This window comes from Cebus imitator, unplaced genomic scaffold, assembly GCF_001604975.1.
Source record: "Cebus imitator isolate Cc_AM_T3 unplaced genomic scaffold, Cebus_imitator-1.0 Scaffold404, whole genome shotgun sequence".
NCBI classification, from domain to species: Eukaryota; Metazoa; Chordata; class Mammalia; order Primates; family Cebidae; genus Cebus; species Cebus imitator.
In genome coordinates, this window is record NW_016107719.1 from 94910 (window position 1) to 113240 (window position 18331).

Genomic DNA, 18331 nt, shown 5'->3' on the forward strand with positions numbered 1-18331 from the left:
TGTAGAGAAGTTAAGATCCAAGTGATGGGCAGGCTTGTGAGACCTGGAGAACATCAGGAGGGGAGTCCAGAACCCACATCTACTGCAGAAAAGTGGGGGAAAACTGCTAAACAAGGGGAAATTCTCCTAAAGGCATATATGCTTTCAGGCTTGCAGTGCAAGTGGCCACTCTTTCAGACAGACCCTGTAACCCTCACTTCCACGGGCCACAGATGAGGGGCTGCTGGTCTATGCCTGGGCCTGCATCGGCGATTATGGTTCTTTTAAATCTTTCCTTTTCAGATACATGAAAAATAATGGCATTAAATTGCTTTAATTTGCATTATTTTAATTATCCAGTTTGCACATATCTTTATAGGTGTCTTAGGCATTGGTTAGTATTTTTTAACTGGGCTAAGTCCATTACGGTCTTTGTTCTGTTGGGTGCTATCATTTTCTCATTAAGTTTTTTCAACAATTTACATATGGCCAGATGGTGGAGTGTTTTTCCCCCAAATCTGTGGGTTTGTCTTATAATGTTGTATATGAGGCTTTTTGGTATACAAATGTGAATGCTTCTGTGATGTCAAAGAGCTCCCTAGTAAACTCCTTCTTCACTTTTACTGCCAAATTTACAAAGGTCTTCCCACTGCAAAGCAGCGTTTGTTGTAATTTATATATGTTTTTCTAGTTCTGTTTGTGTTTCAAATTTTTCATGTAAAATTTTAATTATTTTTGAATGGATGGATGTTAGAGGTGCCTTTGGTATTTGTTGAAATTATTTTTCTGTGTATCTAAAGTGTCACTTTTGTGATATAGGAAATCTTTGTATATATACTGTATCAATTCGTAGGCTTCCTGTTTTGTTACCTTGTTCTCTGTATGGCATCCACCGTTTTGATTGTTGTAGCTTTATGATATGTTTTAATAAGTGCTAAAGCAACTGTTCTTGTTATTTTTGCTCTTAAATCCCTGTTCATTACAACAATGTTGGTGGTCAAAGAAAATGATAAACAACTTAAATGTTCAATAGTGCTGAAATTCATAACAACATTTTAGTACATCATAAAGTAGAATCCTCTGTTCATAACGAACAAGATGGCATAATGAACAACATGTATTAGAAAGACGTCTGAGAGATTAATTCCAAAATATCCAGACATTGTTAAAGGGGAAAAGATTGCATATATTATAAGTGATATGGCTCCGATGACTGGAGGAACACCAGGGTCCTTAGTCTTGCACCAATAAAACGACATGGAAACACATGGAGTGGTTTTAAAGAGTGGAGTTTAACAGGCAAGAAAGAAGGAAGAAGCTCCTCTGTACAGAGACAGAGGGAGGGGGGATTCCAAAGTTGAGAGAAGAAACCCTGAGTGCCTTGGAAATCAGCCAGTTCTATAAGGAGGCTGGAGGAGGCAGTGTCTTATTTGCATAGGGCTCAGGGCACTGTTCTGACCAGGCATGTCATTCATGTAACCCCTGAAAAACCTGGCCCTTTCACCCTAGTTTTTTTAATATGCAAATGTAGGGCACCAAGATGTTCTACACATGTGGGGCTATGTGGGGGCGGCCATGTTGCCAGGCACATATGGGAGCAAGGAAAAGATGGTGGGAATCCCCGCGTTGAGTGGACCCAGTTTCTAATGGCCTCCATTTGCATATCAAAGGTTGCAGATCTGACTCCAAGAGCTGGGGCTTTCCTGCTAGACAAGAAACATTTTTTGGAGCTGCTTTAAAAGGAACAAAAACTTCCCAAGGACCCCTTTTCCTATCTGCCTAAAATAATGTTTTAATAACTTTTATAACTCGAGGAAATGAATTCTGTTAAACAGAAGGGCCCTTGGTCTTTGGGGCACTACAGTGGGTACATGACGGCCTGTGGAACACCATGCAACGGAGGGAGACGCAGGGTGCTCTTGGGAAAGGCCAGGAGGGATGAGGAAGAGGAAAGATGGTGAGGGAAAGGACAGTAAAGAGCACACTTTTTAAAAGTCCTTCATCATAATCTGAAATTCCAACATAACTGAACATCCAGTATTTGATCCCTAGTGATGAGGGTGAAAAACTGAGTGGAAAGAAGTCATCTCTGTAACATAAAGAGCAAGGTGAAGCAGCAAGTGCTGATGGAGAAGCTACACAAAGTTATCCAGAAGATCCAGCCAGGACGGTTAATGAAGGGGCTGCTTCCCTGAGTAGCTGCTAAACATGGATATTCAGTGTAGACAGAACAGCCTTTTATTGGAAGAAGATGCCTTTTATTTGAAGCTTCAATGCTTCAAAGGATAGGCGGGCTCTCTTGTTAGGGGCCAATGCCACTGGTGACATTGAGGACCAGTGGGGGCCAGCAGGGCCATAGGGAGCCAATCCCACGCCAGTGCCATCTTCCTGGTCGGCTCTGGACAGGCAGGCGCCGGGTCAAGTTGGTACTGGCCATAGGTGGGAGTGGGGTCCTCAATGCCCTGGTGTCCTGTGTTCCTGCCCAGCTAAGAGCCAGGCTAAGCTTATCTCACCAGGTCTTCTTATTCCTCCATTCATGAATGGCCATCCTACCCCAGGTCCTGAGAAAGGAGATATGGGCCAGCATAAGTCCCATACCCCTCTCATCTCCCCAGGGACATGGCCGATGAGGGGGGAGAAGGCCATGTTGGGAGTCTGGGGAGCCTGGGCCTGTGCCCTCTTCACCTGGCATGGATCTCCTCTGCCACTGTCACTCATCCCTGCAGTGCTGCTGTAGATTCTGTGTGATTGTATTGGCTGCTACTGGGCTGATGCCCAACTAGACTGTGTTAAGCTCTTCAAGTGATTCTGGCGGATAAGCTTTGTGGATCCAGCCACCACAGATGGAGCCTTCCTCCTCCCAGGTCTTGAGGATGCACAGACACCATCTGGGCCACCTCACTCAACACCAAACCCTCCACGGTCCTTCCTCACCTGCCCCAATCTATTACTGCCCATCTCTTCTTCCCTGCAAGAGCCTGAGACATTTCTTAGTTTCTTGCTCGTCGTGATGTCACAAGAGACGTCAGATGTCTTCTGCTTTCTTCTTCCTCAAAATTTCTGAAACCTATGAAACACACAAGCCTCCACCCACTCACACACCCACATACACACCTACACACGCCTGCACACACATGCCCAGACAACCCTGATGGGACCTGACCACCCCTGCGAGGGTGCTTACAAAACCTTGAGGACCCTGGGAAGGAGCTAGGAAGGAGGACAGGGTACGGATGGAGCTCCTGAGGAGGCAGAGCGGCTTCTCAGGACGGAAAATAGCAAACTCTCAGTCTTCCTGCCCTGCCCATGCTCAGCTGAACAAAACCACACCAGCTGGTCTCACTTAAATTCAGGATTACCATCCAGGGGGTGGGGGAGGGGAGCTCTTAATGCTGCCAGAACCCCAAATGACACTTCCCAGTCGCTAGGAAGAACTCTGCCCTTCCTAAGCAGCTATGTCACACCTCTTCACTTCCCTTACACCTCCACTTCCCCTGCACTCCATTCCCACACCCCACTTCCACCTTAGGGACTCTTGCATAACCAGACACTACACAAACACGCAAACCACAACCACACGCACAGACGCCGATGCAGGCACCCCTGACTTGCATCAGAGTCAACACCCAGATGGGCCAAAAGTTTCCAAGTGGAGGAGGAGGGGCAAAAGACAGGCATGGGTTGGAGGAGGGGCTTCTCCTTCCTGCTGTGATGGAGTAACGAGGATAACCAGGACCAGGTTTAGCCTTCTACTTTAGAAGTATAACACTGGACAAAAGATATTAAAAACCTGTATTCAGCTGTTAGAAAAGAGGATTCCTTCTATATGATCTCTCAGAGAAGGAAAACAAACATGGCAGGTCCTATCATCACTGGACCTATCATAGGACCTAATGTTTCAGGGCTGAGCCGTGGGTGGAGGGCACGAAGGATGAGTCCGGCGCCAGTGACCCTCTGAGAAGCATCCTCCTACTTCCACTCTATGCACGCCCCAGACTCATCTCCTCCTGGCCAGCCCTGGGTCCGGTGCCTGTCTGCATTCTCAGTGCAGTAAAGGGGTTCAAAGAAGCCAAGTGGGACCACCCAAGAGAGAAAGAAGGCTGGGGACAGGAATTAGCTCAGACCCTTTGTGTCCCCTGAATCCCTCTCCATGCCAGCACCGTGATTTCACATACATGCAGGGGTGCCAAGGAGAGCTCAGCGTCCTCAGGGTGACTCAGGCATTTCCTGAGCACCCTCTAGTCCCCCACTCCTGGCAGGACTTTCCCCTCCAGGGAAGGGTGTCCTACATTGTTCCCAGCCAGGTCCCCTTCCTAGCAGGAAGTAATTCAAGAATCATCAAGGCAGAATGCCAGTGGTTCCCACCTTTCCCTCTCCTCCTCACTGCCCTTCTCCCCAACACAGGAAAAACACAGGAAGAAAAGATGGACCCCAATGTCTGAATTCTAAACATCAGGACTCAGTGGTACCCGTATCTGTGGACTACACAGGGCACCCAGTCTTAATGTCATCAAGTGAGGTCACCCAGTGTGTGTGCACAGCTTCACACCCGGCTGGATAGAACCGGAGATGCAAAGTAGAAAATGGAGTTGTACAAGGGAGATGATAAGAGCCCCCCACTCTCAGGATTATTATAAGAATTTATTAGTAGGTATGTATGAAGCCCAGCACTTGGGCAGATCACAGCATGTAGGTGTTTAGTCTACATGACTTAGTTTATCAGTGAGGATGCTGGTGGGCACCCCAGTAGCATTGGGACTCCCCATTTTTCAATCCCTGGACAACAGTGTCCCTTTGGCCTGGGTCCCAGTCATGCTTCCTCATTTCATTCATGTGCCAAGGCTACCTGGTCTGAGAATTGCTCCAAGCCTATCCTGAGATGAGAAGCTTCCTGGCCTGTAGGTCCTTAAAAAACACTATGGGGTGATGGAGTGGAATCTACTCTCTCTTTGGAAGGGGCGAATCTCGAACCCACCCTCATTCCCATTCCACATGCCTTGCTGGTTTTCTAAGCTGATGCCAGTTTCTTCCTGATAAGTGCCAAGTCCTGGTTTCCAGACAGATTCCTGGAGAACCTCCCAGAGGCTGAGATGGTGGTAGAATAGAAAGCCTCTTTGGTGGAAGGGAACCGAATGTAAAGGGAATTGCAGGACCGTGTGCTTGAGTATTTGGGCGTCAGATAGAGACGTAGCCATTTTCTTAGGAAAGTTACCTTGGAGACCTTCTCATATTTGGGCAGGCACATGTGGAGGGTGAGTTCAGGCTGAAAAATAGAATGATGAGACGTAGGTGGATTCACAGAAGATGAGCTCACAGTAGAAATGTTGAGCCCCAAAGAGGATGATGAGAAACACCTTAGAAGCATCAGGAAGGACCCATGTTCTCTTTCCCAAGAGAGATGAGCTCCAGCCTAACTTATCCTCTGGTTGGCTGTGTAAACTTAGGTGTTGGAAATGGATGTTCAGTGCTGCAAAGAAAAATTAGCACTGAGACAAAAGATCTTTCAGCAATGCAAGTTTTACTTCCTGGACTGCAGGAGGGGTACTCTCGCTAGCCATCTTTCCACAAGAGGACAATGACCAAAGGAAAATGCACAAATTTATCCCTTACGTATTTGGGGTCGTCCTTACTGCTGTGTCTGATCTCCATTGACTGGAGCCAGACCTCACAATCTAAACTAAAACCCAATTGGCTAACAACTTAAAACTTTTCTAAACAGGTAAAAGCAATGGAGAGCTGGGACATGCCTGTGAGCACGTCCAGCACAGGTATCTTGGTTAAAGTACAAGGACATAGAATGGACTATGTTCCTGTGAGCATGGCATGTCTAACAGCCACATAGGGTAGGGCTTAACAAAAATTATTAGCAAACTTATGATTTAACAAGAAAGGAAACTTTAAAAAGGAACGTTACTACTTCCAACATTAGGTGTGCTCCTTGCTGTCTCTGAACCTGGCTCTGAGCTCCCTTCATCTGTAAAATCTGGGCATTGGAAGGCATTTTCCAGTCTATATCCTAGCCCCTAACTCCCAGCCCCTGTGTGCCTGCCCGGAGCCCTTCAACCTCCATGCCTGGTCCTCCTGTGACCCAGCACCCCTCCGAGCCTGTGGGGTATGCTCCAGCCCTCTCTGTTCTGCTGACATCCTCATAAGGAGAGCCCAGAGCCCAGGACTCTAAGTTCCAAGCACCATCATCATTATAGAACACACTTGTGGGATACAAGAATCAATCAGAAATGCCATCAATTCAGAGATGAAAACTTGCTACAGTTCCATTATTACCAATGTTGATATCCAAACTTTAAATGTTGACATTTTTCTGGGTAAGAATACCAATTTCTCAGCACGGCTTGCTACATATAGCTCCTGGGTTTCCTCTCCCACGCTCCCGCCATGCTTAATAAACACTCCTGTTCAACGATCCCATTGGATAATATCCCTCATCTTTCAGGGCACAGTGGTACGTTATTCAGATCAGTGTATCTGGTAATATGCTCCTAAAGGGAACGCTGCACTTAGGATTAATGGCTCAGGGGGATTCCCAAAGCCTTCATCTTCAATTTCCAAAAATGTTTGGCAGTCTATAGCAGTCATTTCTAGAATCATTTTGTTTAAATTGGCCTCCAGAGACTCAAAACTGTGAGGAATTGCCTTCCTAAAGCATTCTTGTAAAGTCTGTTGTTTTGACATTTGAATAATCAGAGTAAAACGTGTGTGCTTTGTTTATTTTTAGCGATGTCTTCCTTTTCTTCATTCTTTTCATTGTCTTTATTATGTCTGACTCAAAGATTATTTATCGGGGATACATACTTGATTTTTGAGCTGTTTTATCTTTGGGAAATTTGGACATGACAAAGTTGACATTTTGCTCCTAATGTATTCCTCATAAAATGCAAAGAAGTTTTAAATAGTGCTTTTGCTTGAAGGACCCCTGGCTTAAATGAAATTAAACAGCTTCTGAGTCTCAGTTTTCTCATCCATAAAATGGTAACAATAATAGTTATTTCTCTACCTCATAAAGCTATCAAGAAGATTGAGATTAGGATAATCATCCTTCCACAAGGTATTAAGCTGTTTTCTGGGGACTGTCTGGAGGGTGAGGAGAAGTTGGGGGAAAAAGGGGCTTTTGTGTCTGCAGACCATTGAGGATGCAGTGGGAGCCTGGGGGAAGAACCCCATTATCGAATGAGGAGCCATGGCCAGTGCCCAGGGGCTGAGCTGGGTGGGGAAACTCTCCAGAGCCCTCCAAAGACCAGCCAGCTCCCCACAGCCCCCTAGAAGCTCCATCCACCTTGCCCCTCTCTTACGAGCAGTCCACCCCCCTCCCACCTGTGCTAGGACACATCCTATGAAGATGGTTCAGATTCTAAGTGGGGTCACTACCTTCCTACAACACCCATGACTTCCATAAGCCCCAAGGGGACCAGCGGGCATCTGCCCTATGGGCCAGGTGCAGGTACACCTCTCCAGATCCCCTTCATCCTAAAATGGGAATAGAGGGGAGGGAGCCACACCACCATTACCAGCAAATCTTAAAACATAAAATTTGGGGTAGTAGAGGCTGCCAGCAAGGCTCTGAAAGTCTCTAGGCCCATATATATATGCACATATATACATACACACACACACACACACACACACACACACACACGCATATATATGTATATTTTGGAGACAGAGTCTGGCTCTGTCGCCCAGGCTGGAGTGCAGTCACAATTTCAGCTCACTGCAACCTCCACCTGCTGGGTTCAAGTGATTCTCCTGCCTCAGCCTCCCAAGTAGCTGGGATTACAGGTGTGTGCCACTGTGCCCAGCTAATTTTTTTTTTTTCGAGACGGAGTTTCACTTTTGTTGCCAAGGCTGGAGTGCAATGACAAGATCTCGGCTCACCACAACTTCTGCCTCCCAGGTTCAAGCAATTCTCCTGCCTTAGGAGACTTCCGCCTACCTATTCCAGAGTAGCTAGGATTGCAGGCATGTGCCACCACACCTGGCTAATTTTGTATTTTTTAGTAGAGGCAGGGTTACTCCATGTTGGTCAGGCTGGTCTCGAAATCCTGACCTTAGGTGATCCGTGCACCTCAGCCTGCCTCAGTTAATTTTCATATTTTCAGTAGAGACGGGGTTTCACCATGTTGACCAGGCTGGTGTCGAACTCCTGACCTGAAGTGATCAGCATGCCTCAGACTCCCAAAGTGTTTAGATTACAAGCATGAGCTACCACGCCCGGCCACTTTTCTCTGATTTTTAAGAGAAGTATATTCATACATATACAGCAAGCAAGTGGAATTCCAAGCACAGACAGCTTTTTAGCATAATTTTGAGAAGGCAACTTTGAACAAAGAACTTGCAAACGTGGTACAATTCTTTCTTGTTAAAGTCGAAGCAAGCTTTTCTTGGAAGGGACATGAAGACCTTGAGATAGTCTGCTTAAAAAAAAAAAAAGACAATAGGGAACAAGAAAGAAAGAATGATTCCCTCTTCCCACAAGAAGAATATTCTGATGCTTTTGGTATCCTGGGGTCTTAGGTTCGATGCATAATGAGAGTTAACTAAGACAATTTTTATTTGTTCCTCTGAACACGTCTCTATTCCCATGACTATGTCATACTTTTCCAATTGCTGTAACTTATGGCGCGTTTTGATATTTGGCATGCTCACTCATCCGTCTCCCTTTTCAACATTTTATTGGATGTGATTACGCTATTATTCTTCCAAATTCTCATTAGAATCAATTTATCAAGTCATAAAAATGTCCTCTTAGAATTTTTATGGGAATTGAGCTAAATTTAATTCTTAATTTGGGAAGATCTGACAGTTTTGACAACTTTATAATACTGGCTCTTTTGATCCAATAATTGTAGATTTCCACTTATGCTGGGAATTCTACTTCAGCAAATTTTAAAAGTTTTTTTCCTAGGTACTTATTAGATTCATCTCCAGGTTTTTAAGATTTTAGGGCCAACCTGCCTCCTCTCTCTCTCTCTCTCTCTCTCCCCCCCAACCTTCCTCCCACCTGTCTCTCTTTCTGTTGTTCTCTTTTTTTCTTTCTGTTGATCTCTTTCTTTCTTTCTCTCTTTCATTCTTCATTTTTCTCTCTTGTGGCAAATATCTTCCCAAACTATTTTATTGCAAATGGTTATTATTAATGGGAAGGAAAGCTACTGATATTTGTATAATGAGTTTATACCCAGCTCCTTCTTAAGTCTTGTTTGTTGAATAATTCTTATTTAAATCGTACAGGTTTTCTAGACATACAAGCAAGCTTTGCCTTTTATTTTTAATACTTATTTTACTTATTGTTCCTATTCAGTCGCGTTTGCTAGGAAGTTCAAAACAATGTTGACTAACTCTTGGTGGTGTACACACCTGTCTTCAGTGGGATCGTACAGGGAATGATAAATCCTTCACCATGTGAGAGACTGAGTATTGCTTCCTGAAAAGTCCTCTTTATCCTACTGAAACAAATATTCTATTCATGACAGCAGGCATTCAATGCTCCAGGGTCTATGTCCAAGGACATGCTTCTTTCTCCATCTCCAAGAGGCCATAGGAGGCGTTTTAATAAAATGAGCCTCAGACTAAGACCACACCAGAAGGCCCCTGTGGTTGGGCACCAGTGGCAGGTGACGGGAAGCTCCCACCAAAATGGCCTGAATGTCCTCCTCCGCTTGGTTTGACTTTAGACAGCTTCTCACTGACTCTAGGTCCTGACCTCCCTGATTTTAGAGCATGTTCTTTAGAAAACCGGTAATTGAAAATGATTTCTCTGTACCTTTGAGGTGTCAATAAATCTCTTTAAAAGCCTCTTGCTGGCTGCGTGCAGTGGCTCACACCTGTAATCCCAACACTTTGGGAGACTGAGGCAGCAGATCACCTGAGGTCAGGAGTTCAAGACCAGCCTGGCCAACATGATGAAACTCTGTCTCTACTGAAAATAGAAAAATTAGCCAGCCATGATGGTGCATGCCTGTAATCCCAGCTACTCAAGAGGCTGAGGCAGGAGAATCACTTGAACCCGGGAGGCAGAGGTTGCAGTGGCCAAAATTGCACCACTGCACTCCAGCCTGGGAGACAGAGCGAGGCTCCGTCTCAACAAAAAAAGCATCTTGCTAGGTTACAACCCAGGACTGTCTTTCCCAAGGACATGAAAGCCATCCCTTCAAAGTTTAGTAATCATCAAGGAAAAGATCATCACCCTATCTCTCAGTCCCATGGGAGGGCAGGAACCTAACTTTGGTGGGTACTTGTGAAACTACCCCTGTCATAAAGATATAAGAAAGTTTACTTTTCCTTTGGGTAAAGCCAATTGGCAAACAGAAATGGCCCATGATCTCCCTCTCACCCCAGTGCTAAAACACTCTCCCACCCTTCTTTCTACAAAGCTGAGGCCAGACTTAGTTCTGGTCTCTCTCCTTTATTGCAGTAGCTTGAATGAAGTCTTTCCTGTTGTTAACTGTGTCTGGTGCAATTTTCGCTTTGACGGTTTTCAGCTTGGTGACATGGAAGCCTCAGTGTTGGGACAATCCCTTGAAACTTCAAATTCTTGAGGGAGACAACTGCCCTGGGTTATAGGGGGACTTCTAGTGTTATGGGATTTATTTGCAGGGTTTTTCCTTCAATTTATTGTGCTGATTGATGTCCTAAGTTGGTGGTGTTGATATGAATTTTACCCGACCAGATTCCTTTAAAATATTATCAGATTTGATTTTCCAATATTTTATTGATGGTTTTGTCTTTGCATTTTAAGTCTATAAAACCCTTTTTGTGCTACCTTTATCAGATTTACAGAACATGAAGGGGTTTAAATAAAAATAATGTAATAAAAATCATTGCTGCCGGGTATGTTGGTGCCAGCCTGTAGTCCCAGCTACTTGGGAGGCTGAGGTGAGAGGAGTTTCAGACCAGCCTGGGCAACAAAAATTTTTTTTTAAATTAGCCAGGCTTGGTGGTGTGCACCTGTAGTGCCAGCTACTGGGAAGGCTGAGGCAGGAGGCTCGGCCCAGAAGTTCAAGGCTACAGGCCAAGCACAGTGGCTCACACCTATAGTCCCAGCACTTTGGGAAGCTGAGGTGGGTGGATCACCTGAGGTCAGGAGGTGGCTGATTACAGGAGTAATCAGACTGATTCTCTACTAAAAATACAGAAATCAGCGGGGTGGTGGCGCGTGCCTGTAATCCCAGCTACTCAGGAGGCTGAGGGGGGAGAATCACTTGAACCCAGGAGGCGACGCAGAGATTGCTGTGAGCCAAGATCGTGCCACTGCACTCCAGCCTGGGCAACAGAGCGAGGCTTTGTCTCAAATTAAAAAAAAAAAAGAAGTTTAAGGCTACAGTGAGCTGTGATCACACCACTGCACTCCAGCCTGAGCAACAGAGCAAAACCCTATCGCTAAAAAATAAAAAGGGAAAAAAATAAAAAGAATTGCTGTACACTAGGATTTCAAGATTTTAAAAGCTGTCAAATACCATATATTCAAAAATTCTGGTGCTGTAAAAAGAGAACAGCAGGGATCTCTTAATGCTGCCGTATCCACTGAGGTTTCACAGTTTGTGAATATCATGCCTTTTTTGTAGAAATCTGCTAAGCTTACTGGTGAATCATTTATGTACACTGACATAATTTTTGAGCCATCATCCATTTTCATGAATTATGTAATTTAGCCTGAGCAACGTTTCGCAGGCATTTGAAATCATTAAACTTTTCAAAGAGTCTTAATACATACAACAATGAATAAATTCACATGTTTTTTTTTTTTTAACATCAGCAGAGCTCTTTTTTTTTTTTTTTTTTTTTTTCCTCTGGGAGACAGGAGTTTAAGTTCAGGTAAAGCAACCCTCTGTTGGCTTTGAGACTTTTCTCTAGCTTTAAACTCCAGCCTGCAGGCTGTTTCTGATTAGCAGTGAGGTGACCTTCACTGTACAAAGAGCCTTCATCCCCCTGATCTTGGGTTTTCTTTCTAAAGAGGGCCTTGTGTGCTTTCATCCCATATTTTAAGGATATGATAGCTACCTTGAACGGATTGGGGGATTTTCCTTCCATCGTTATCTTTCCATTGGTATTATTTAAATAACATGAGGATTATCTGCTACTTAAAAAGTAATCTGCCTTGTAAGAACTCAAAATTTTAAATGAACTTAAAAACAAAGGAGCTTGTCTGTTAAACTGTCTGGGCCTGATGAATTTATAAGCGATTAATTATTAAATACATGTCTCCACTTTTTCTGTAATTATTCTATTTTTTAGTATTTTACCGTTTAAAAGGAGGCTTGTTGCTTTCTGAAAACACTTTATTTTTCTATGTGACTGCTGGCATTCACCTCTCAAGGGTGTATGTCCAAGGCAAATGCTACTCCACGTGTAATCTCAGCACTTTGGGAGGCCGAGGCAGGCGGATCAGCTGAGGTCAGAAGTTCGAGGACAGCCTGACCAAAATGGTGAAACCCTATCTCTACTAAAAATAGAAAAATTAGCCAGGTGTGGTAGCGTGCGACAGTAGTCCCAGCTACTTGGGAGGCTGAGACAGGAGAATTGCTTAAACACGGGAGGCGGAGGTTGCAGTGAGCCAAGACCACATCACTGCACTCCAGCCTGGGTGACAGAGTGAGACTCTGTCTCAAGAAAAAAAAGTCAGGCCTGTTTCTGCCGTCATTCAACCTCCACCTGGGGTTACAAGGCTTAGTATTAAATTGGCCATCAGGTTAAAATAAACATCAGAAACATTCTCACCTTTTTTCTTTCTCACTAGCATTTCTACTTCCTTTTGTTCTTTTTTTCTTTTTCTCTGTCACCCAGGCTGGAGTACAGTGGCATGATCATGGTTCACTACAGCCTTGACCTTCCCGGCTCAAACAATCCTCCCATCTCAGCCTCCTGAGTAGTTGATACTACAGGTACACATCACCAAGCCTGACTAATTATCTCTTTTGGGGGGTTTTCTTTTTTGTAGAGACAGAGTCCCACTCTGTTGCCCAGGTTGGTCTTGAACTCCTGGGTTCAAGCTATCTGCCCACCTCGGCCTCCCAAAGCGCAGGGATTACAGGTGTGAGCCATCGTGCTCAGCCTCATTTCCTTATTGGTTTTGGTAAGATATTTTACAGGCTGTGTATTTCATCCAGCAGTCAGCAAGTGTTTGCACATTGTTATAAATTATGTCTTGTTACGAACTTGTTGTAACAACAGTTCACTCTGAGCAGGCATTCCGCATGCTCGTTACATAATATTTTTGTCTCTGTGCAGCTGCACATCTGCGCCATAGTGTAGCTCCCTGTCCCCGGGTGACCGATTGGAACTTGCTTTCTCCATCCCCAATAGGCCTCACTATGTCTCATCACACCAAAGTATTTTTTAAAAGGCTTAATGAAGAAAGCATCCTCTGTATCATCCCCCCGGCAGGCTGAGCAGGTTACACGCCATAAATACGTTTCCACATTCCTATCTGCCACCGCCTCGGAGCCCCTCCGCTGTAACATAGCCAGGTGAATGCCTGCATCCTGATTGCATTTAATGGACCACGGGCCCCAGGTTACAGCACTGAGTGAGCTGAGAGAGACGCCCCCAGCTGCTCCATCTGACAGATTGAAGCCAGGCTCTCTAGCCACTGCTTCCATATTCATCAGTTCAGTTTGTTCAACAATATGTTCCTTCTACCCTGGTCTCACAGCCTGAAATTCATTCGTCCACATATTTCCCATGTTTCCGACAAATTGGCAGAGGTCTTGCAACTGTTTGGACGCCTCCTCCCAGATCGGCTTTTGCCGTCATCACCCGAGGGTCTGCCAGGATTTTGTGGTTCTGAAAAGAATAAAAGGTGGGAGTAAAATCAGCAGACTCCTCAAGGCAGCGGCCTCAGGTGAGTTAATGAAAGTCTCAGGCAAAAGAAGATTGACTTCCTCCAGTCTGGAAAAAGAGCTGCTATTGGTGACTAGGGAGACGAAGTTTGGGGTTTCAAGGTATTCAGATTGATCAAAATCTGCCCACATGTCCACATTCCAACTCTTAGAGTTTCTCTCCTTCCCGAGTAATCCCTTAACTGTTACAGAAGAGATCTAGCAAGGTCATGAATCGATTTCGATTGTATTTTACTTGGAGTTTGGTTTTTAGAAATCCTGGCCCTGCCTGTAATCCTTGCACTTTGGGAGATCATGGTGGGAGGATCACTTGAGCCCAGGGGTTCAAGACCAGCCTGGGCAGCCTAGGGAGACCCTCATCTCTACAAAAATTTTTTACAAATTAGCCAGGTGTGGTGGTGCACACCTGGAGGTCCCAGCTACTTGGGAGGCTGAGGTGGGGATCGCTTGAGCCTGGGAGGTAAAGGCTGCAGTGAGCCGTGATTGTACCACCATACTCAAAAAAAAATAACAACAGAGAGAGGAACAGAGAAAAGAAATCTTGGCCCTGTGACCCTAAGAAATAAGGAGTTCTTTCAGAGTAATGTAATAATTCTCTGGTTGTCTATCTTTGCCTCCAGCAGGAAATTTGCAGTCCTAAATTTGTCTTTTTTTTTTTTCCTCCACTTTTTTCCGGTAAAATCCAGCCCGTTCTATGAGAAGAATCTAACCTAAGAATCTTATAACATTTTATTACAACAGCTTCTTGGTGTCCCAAGGCCTTGCTTGCCAGAGGCAGTTGACCCCAAGCAATTACAGATGCTAATTTAGGTAATTGATTTGTCAAAGCGTGTCATGAACCAGTGTCTCACTTTCTACTGGCAATGATGTCACTGTGGTCTTCACATCTAAAAAGATGAAAGGAACAATTCCAGATTCCTATATTTAAATATTTATTCTCCAAAAACCCCTCCTAAAACCAAAACAACTACGGAAAGAGCCTGCAGAGCAAATGCCAGAGAAGCCACCGCTGCATGGGAGAGGGGCAAGGATGGTTTTCAAGAGCTCTCAAGGGAGGGGCTGGGCATTTCACTTGCTCCACGCCTGGCCACTGGCGCCTTCAGAAGACACTGTCCTCTCCTTCTCTCCTGTCTTCTAGATCTTTCTCTAGAGCCTCTCACTGGGGAACAAAGAACCACAGGGAAGGGGCTTCTGGGAAGTCTCTGCCATCTAGAGGAACCTGTGAAGGGAATGGTGGTAACAGGAAATTGACATGCACAATCCTGTATAGCTAGATGGTTTCTCTTATAGCTGTTTCGCTTTGAAGACACCAACAGACCTACACCCTCTGAACGCTAACAGTAGTCTTAAAAGTGTCACGGAAGTCCAGGGAGGTGGCTCATGCCTGTAATCCCAACACTTTGGGAGGCCGAGGCAGGTGGGTCACCTGAGGTCAGGAGTTTGAGACCAGCCTGGGCAACATGGTGAAACCCCATCTCTACTAAAAATACAAAAACTAGCTGGATGTGGTGGCATGCACCTGTAATCCCAGCTACTCGGGAGGCTGAAGCAGGAGAATTGCTCAAACCCAGGAGGTGGAGGTTGCAGTGAGCCAAGATTGTGCCACTGCACTCCAGCCTGGGTGACAGAGTGAGACTCCATCTCAAAAAAAAAAAAGTGTCATGGAAGGACTTAGACTCTTCCCCTTAATGGCAATTTGGATCCTGGACTGGGGCAAACAGCAACAAAAACCAAACGAGGAATGGAAAAAGGATAATAAATAATATATGTTTATTTTATTTATTTATTTTTGAGACGGAGTCTCGCTCTGTTGCCTAGGCTGGAGTGCAGTGGCGTGATCTCAGCTCACTGCAACTTCCACCTCCTGGGTTCAAGCGATTCTCCTGCCTCAGCCTCACGAATAGCTGGAATTACAGGCGCTCGCCTCCACGCCCGGGCTGATTTTTTTTGTATTTTTAGTAGAGATGGGGTTTCACCATGTCAGTCAGGCTGGTCTCGAACTCCTGACCTCAAATGATCCACCCACCTCAGCGTCCCAAAGCGCTGGGATTACAGGTGTTAGCCACCGTGCCCAGCCAAAAGTAATACATGTTTTAAAACCTGGCAGGAGGAATTTCCAGATGCCCTCTTGAGATACAGACTATAAGGGGCTGAAGGTGTCTGAGGACAGCAAAGACGCCTTTCGCTCTGGAGGACCCTGTATTTTCATAGCTGTCAAATAGCGTGTTCCCTATGTTTATTTCTCTCTCTCTGAATCCCCTTCCCAACGTTGCAAGCAAAGTCAAGCCCTCCAGAGCAAAGGTGCTCCATGTCACTAACAAAGCAATGAAACAACTGTGTGATCCTTTCTGACCTCTCATATTACTGAATTATTTGCTTTACAGCAAGTGACAGCAACATCCGTAAGAAGAGGAGGAAACAGGCACTCTGTCTCACACTCACCACAGTGCAAATTAGTGTGTTTCTGGAGGGCGATTTGCCAACTTCCAGAATAACATCTTAACTAAACACGCTGCATTCCTCTCACAAACCTAGCCCGTGGAAATACTGAAACTGCCTTTGCAGGATTACAAGAAATGAGAGAAATCTAATGTGACTGACCCTGTCTTGCTTCTCAGCTCACAGGCTAAATGGGTTTTTTGCTTATTTTAGTACAGAGGTCAAGAAACCTATGACAGGAATTTAGTTTATAGCTACACTTTCAGGCAAGGAAAACTGATTCCCACACCACGCGTGTGGCGCACACCTGTAGTCCCCGGGGGGATCACTTGAGCCCAGGAGTTCGAGGTAGCAGTGAGCTAAGATCTTGCCATTCCACTCGGCCCGGGTGACTGACCGAGTGAGACACTGACTCTAAAATAACTAAATAAAAAAAACCAAAAAGTGTCGCGTGACGGATGATTTTTACTTTCCTTTATTCACTATTCTCTGTAATAAAAAATGTTGCATTTGTAATCGGAAAAAAAAACGGTTAAAAGAGAATTGGTAGAAGAACGGGTTAGTAAGACAATCCCTCGAAGAATCTCGTGCTTTGGGAAATCTCCGTGCTGTCTGTAGCGGGGTTGCACCTGTGACGCGGTGACACCCATCTCCTCCCAGCCCCGCCCACCCGTGACGCGGAGACCGCCGTCTCCTCCCGGCCCCGCCCACCCGCGACGCGGAGACCGCCGTCTCCTCCCGGCCCCGCCCACCCGTGCCGCGGAGACCGCCGTCTCCTCCCGGCCCCGCCCACCCGCGACGCGGAGACCGCCGTCTCCTCCCGGCCCCGCCTCCTTCCTGGCCCTCCGCTGCTGAGGCTTGCCTCGGCTTGTGCTGCCACCAAGAGGTCGGCAGCAGACATTACTTCATCCCTCTTCAGGAGCAGCCGCTCCCAGCTGCAGTCTTCTCTTTTCATTTTAAGCGCTTGGACTTCAGGGTTGGGGATGGAGCTTTGTGGGAACTTCCAATGTGAAGTCAAGATGGGGAGAGGGCAAGACAGAACGAGATAGAGGGCATCTGTGTGTGCATCGGTACACGCAGGGCCCAGTGCCAAACGAAAATGTGGGGGCCCCTTGTTCAAAAATTACTGAGAATCTCAACCCCGTAAGACTAGGGCATTAAATCAAGCGCAGCCCCTCTGAGAATGAGCCCTGTGGGACTGCGCAGGTTACAGGGCTGCAAGCCTTTTGAGTTGTGTGTGCATCTTCTACAGCTCAGGAGCGGCCTGAAAGTCGTTCCTTTGAAATGGAATCCTCAGGAAGGAGAGGGCCTCTGTCTGTCTGTCTCTGCGGGTGGACAGAACCCCAGCTGGGGTCATTGCCAGCTTGCAGACACAGCTGGCGAGATGGCACCGACCCTGACCAGCCCTCATCACTGTCCACTTGAGTGCCTGCTGTCCCCCCAGCTTCTTCCTTTCGAATGTTGCCATGTAAACTTCCTCCTCTGGACTGTTTTTGTTTGAGACTGAGTCTTACTCTATCGCCCAGGCTGGAGGGCAGTGGCATCATCTCAGCTCACTGCAACCTTTGCTTCCTGGGTTCAAGCAATTCTCACGCCTCAGCCTCCCAGGTAGCTGAGATTACAGGCACCTGCCGGAGCCAAGATGGCCGATTAGGAGCAGCTCAGGATCGCAGCTCCCAGTGAAAGCGCAGAGGGTGAGTGGACGCCGCATTTCCAGACGGATTTTTATTGCCCACAGACCAGGAGATTCCCAGGCGGAGGAGCCCCACGGGTCGCCAGCGAGGCTGTTTTGCCGGCGCCCCAGCGGGGCAGTTCTCCCTACAAAATACACGGGTCCGGGTGTCCTTTTAGCTGGCGATTGGAGCCCGGGGAAGGCACAGTCGCCCATTCATCTGATTAAAGAGGGGTCTGAAACAGGGTGCCAGGCCAGGAGATTCCCAGGCAAAATAAGCCCCACGAATCTCAGCGCCGCTGCTTCAGCCGGTGCAGTGGGTCGCCGAAATCACACAGATCCCGGCGCCTTTTCAACAGGCGACTGGTACACCTGGGAGAGAGGCGACCGT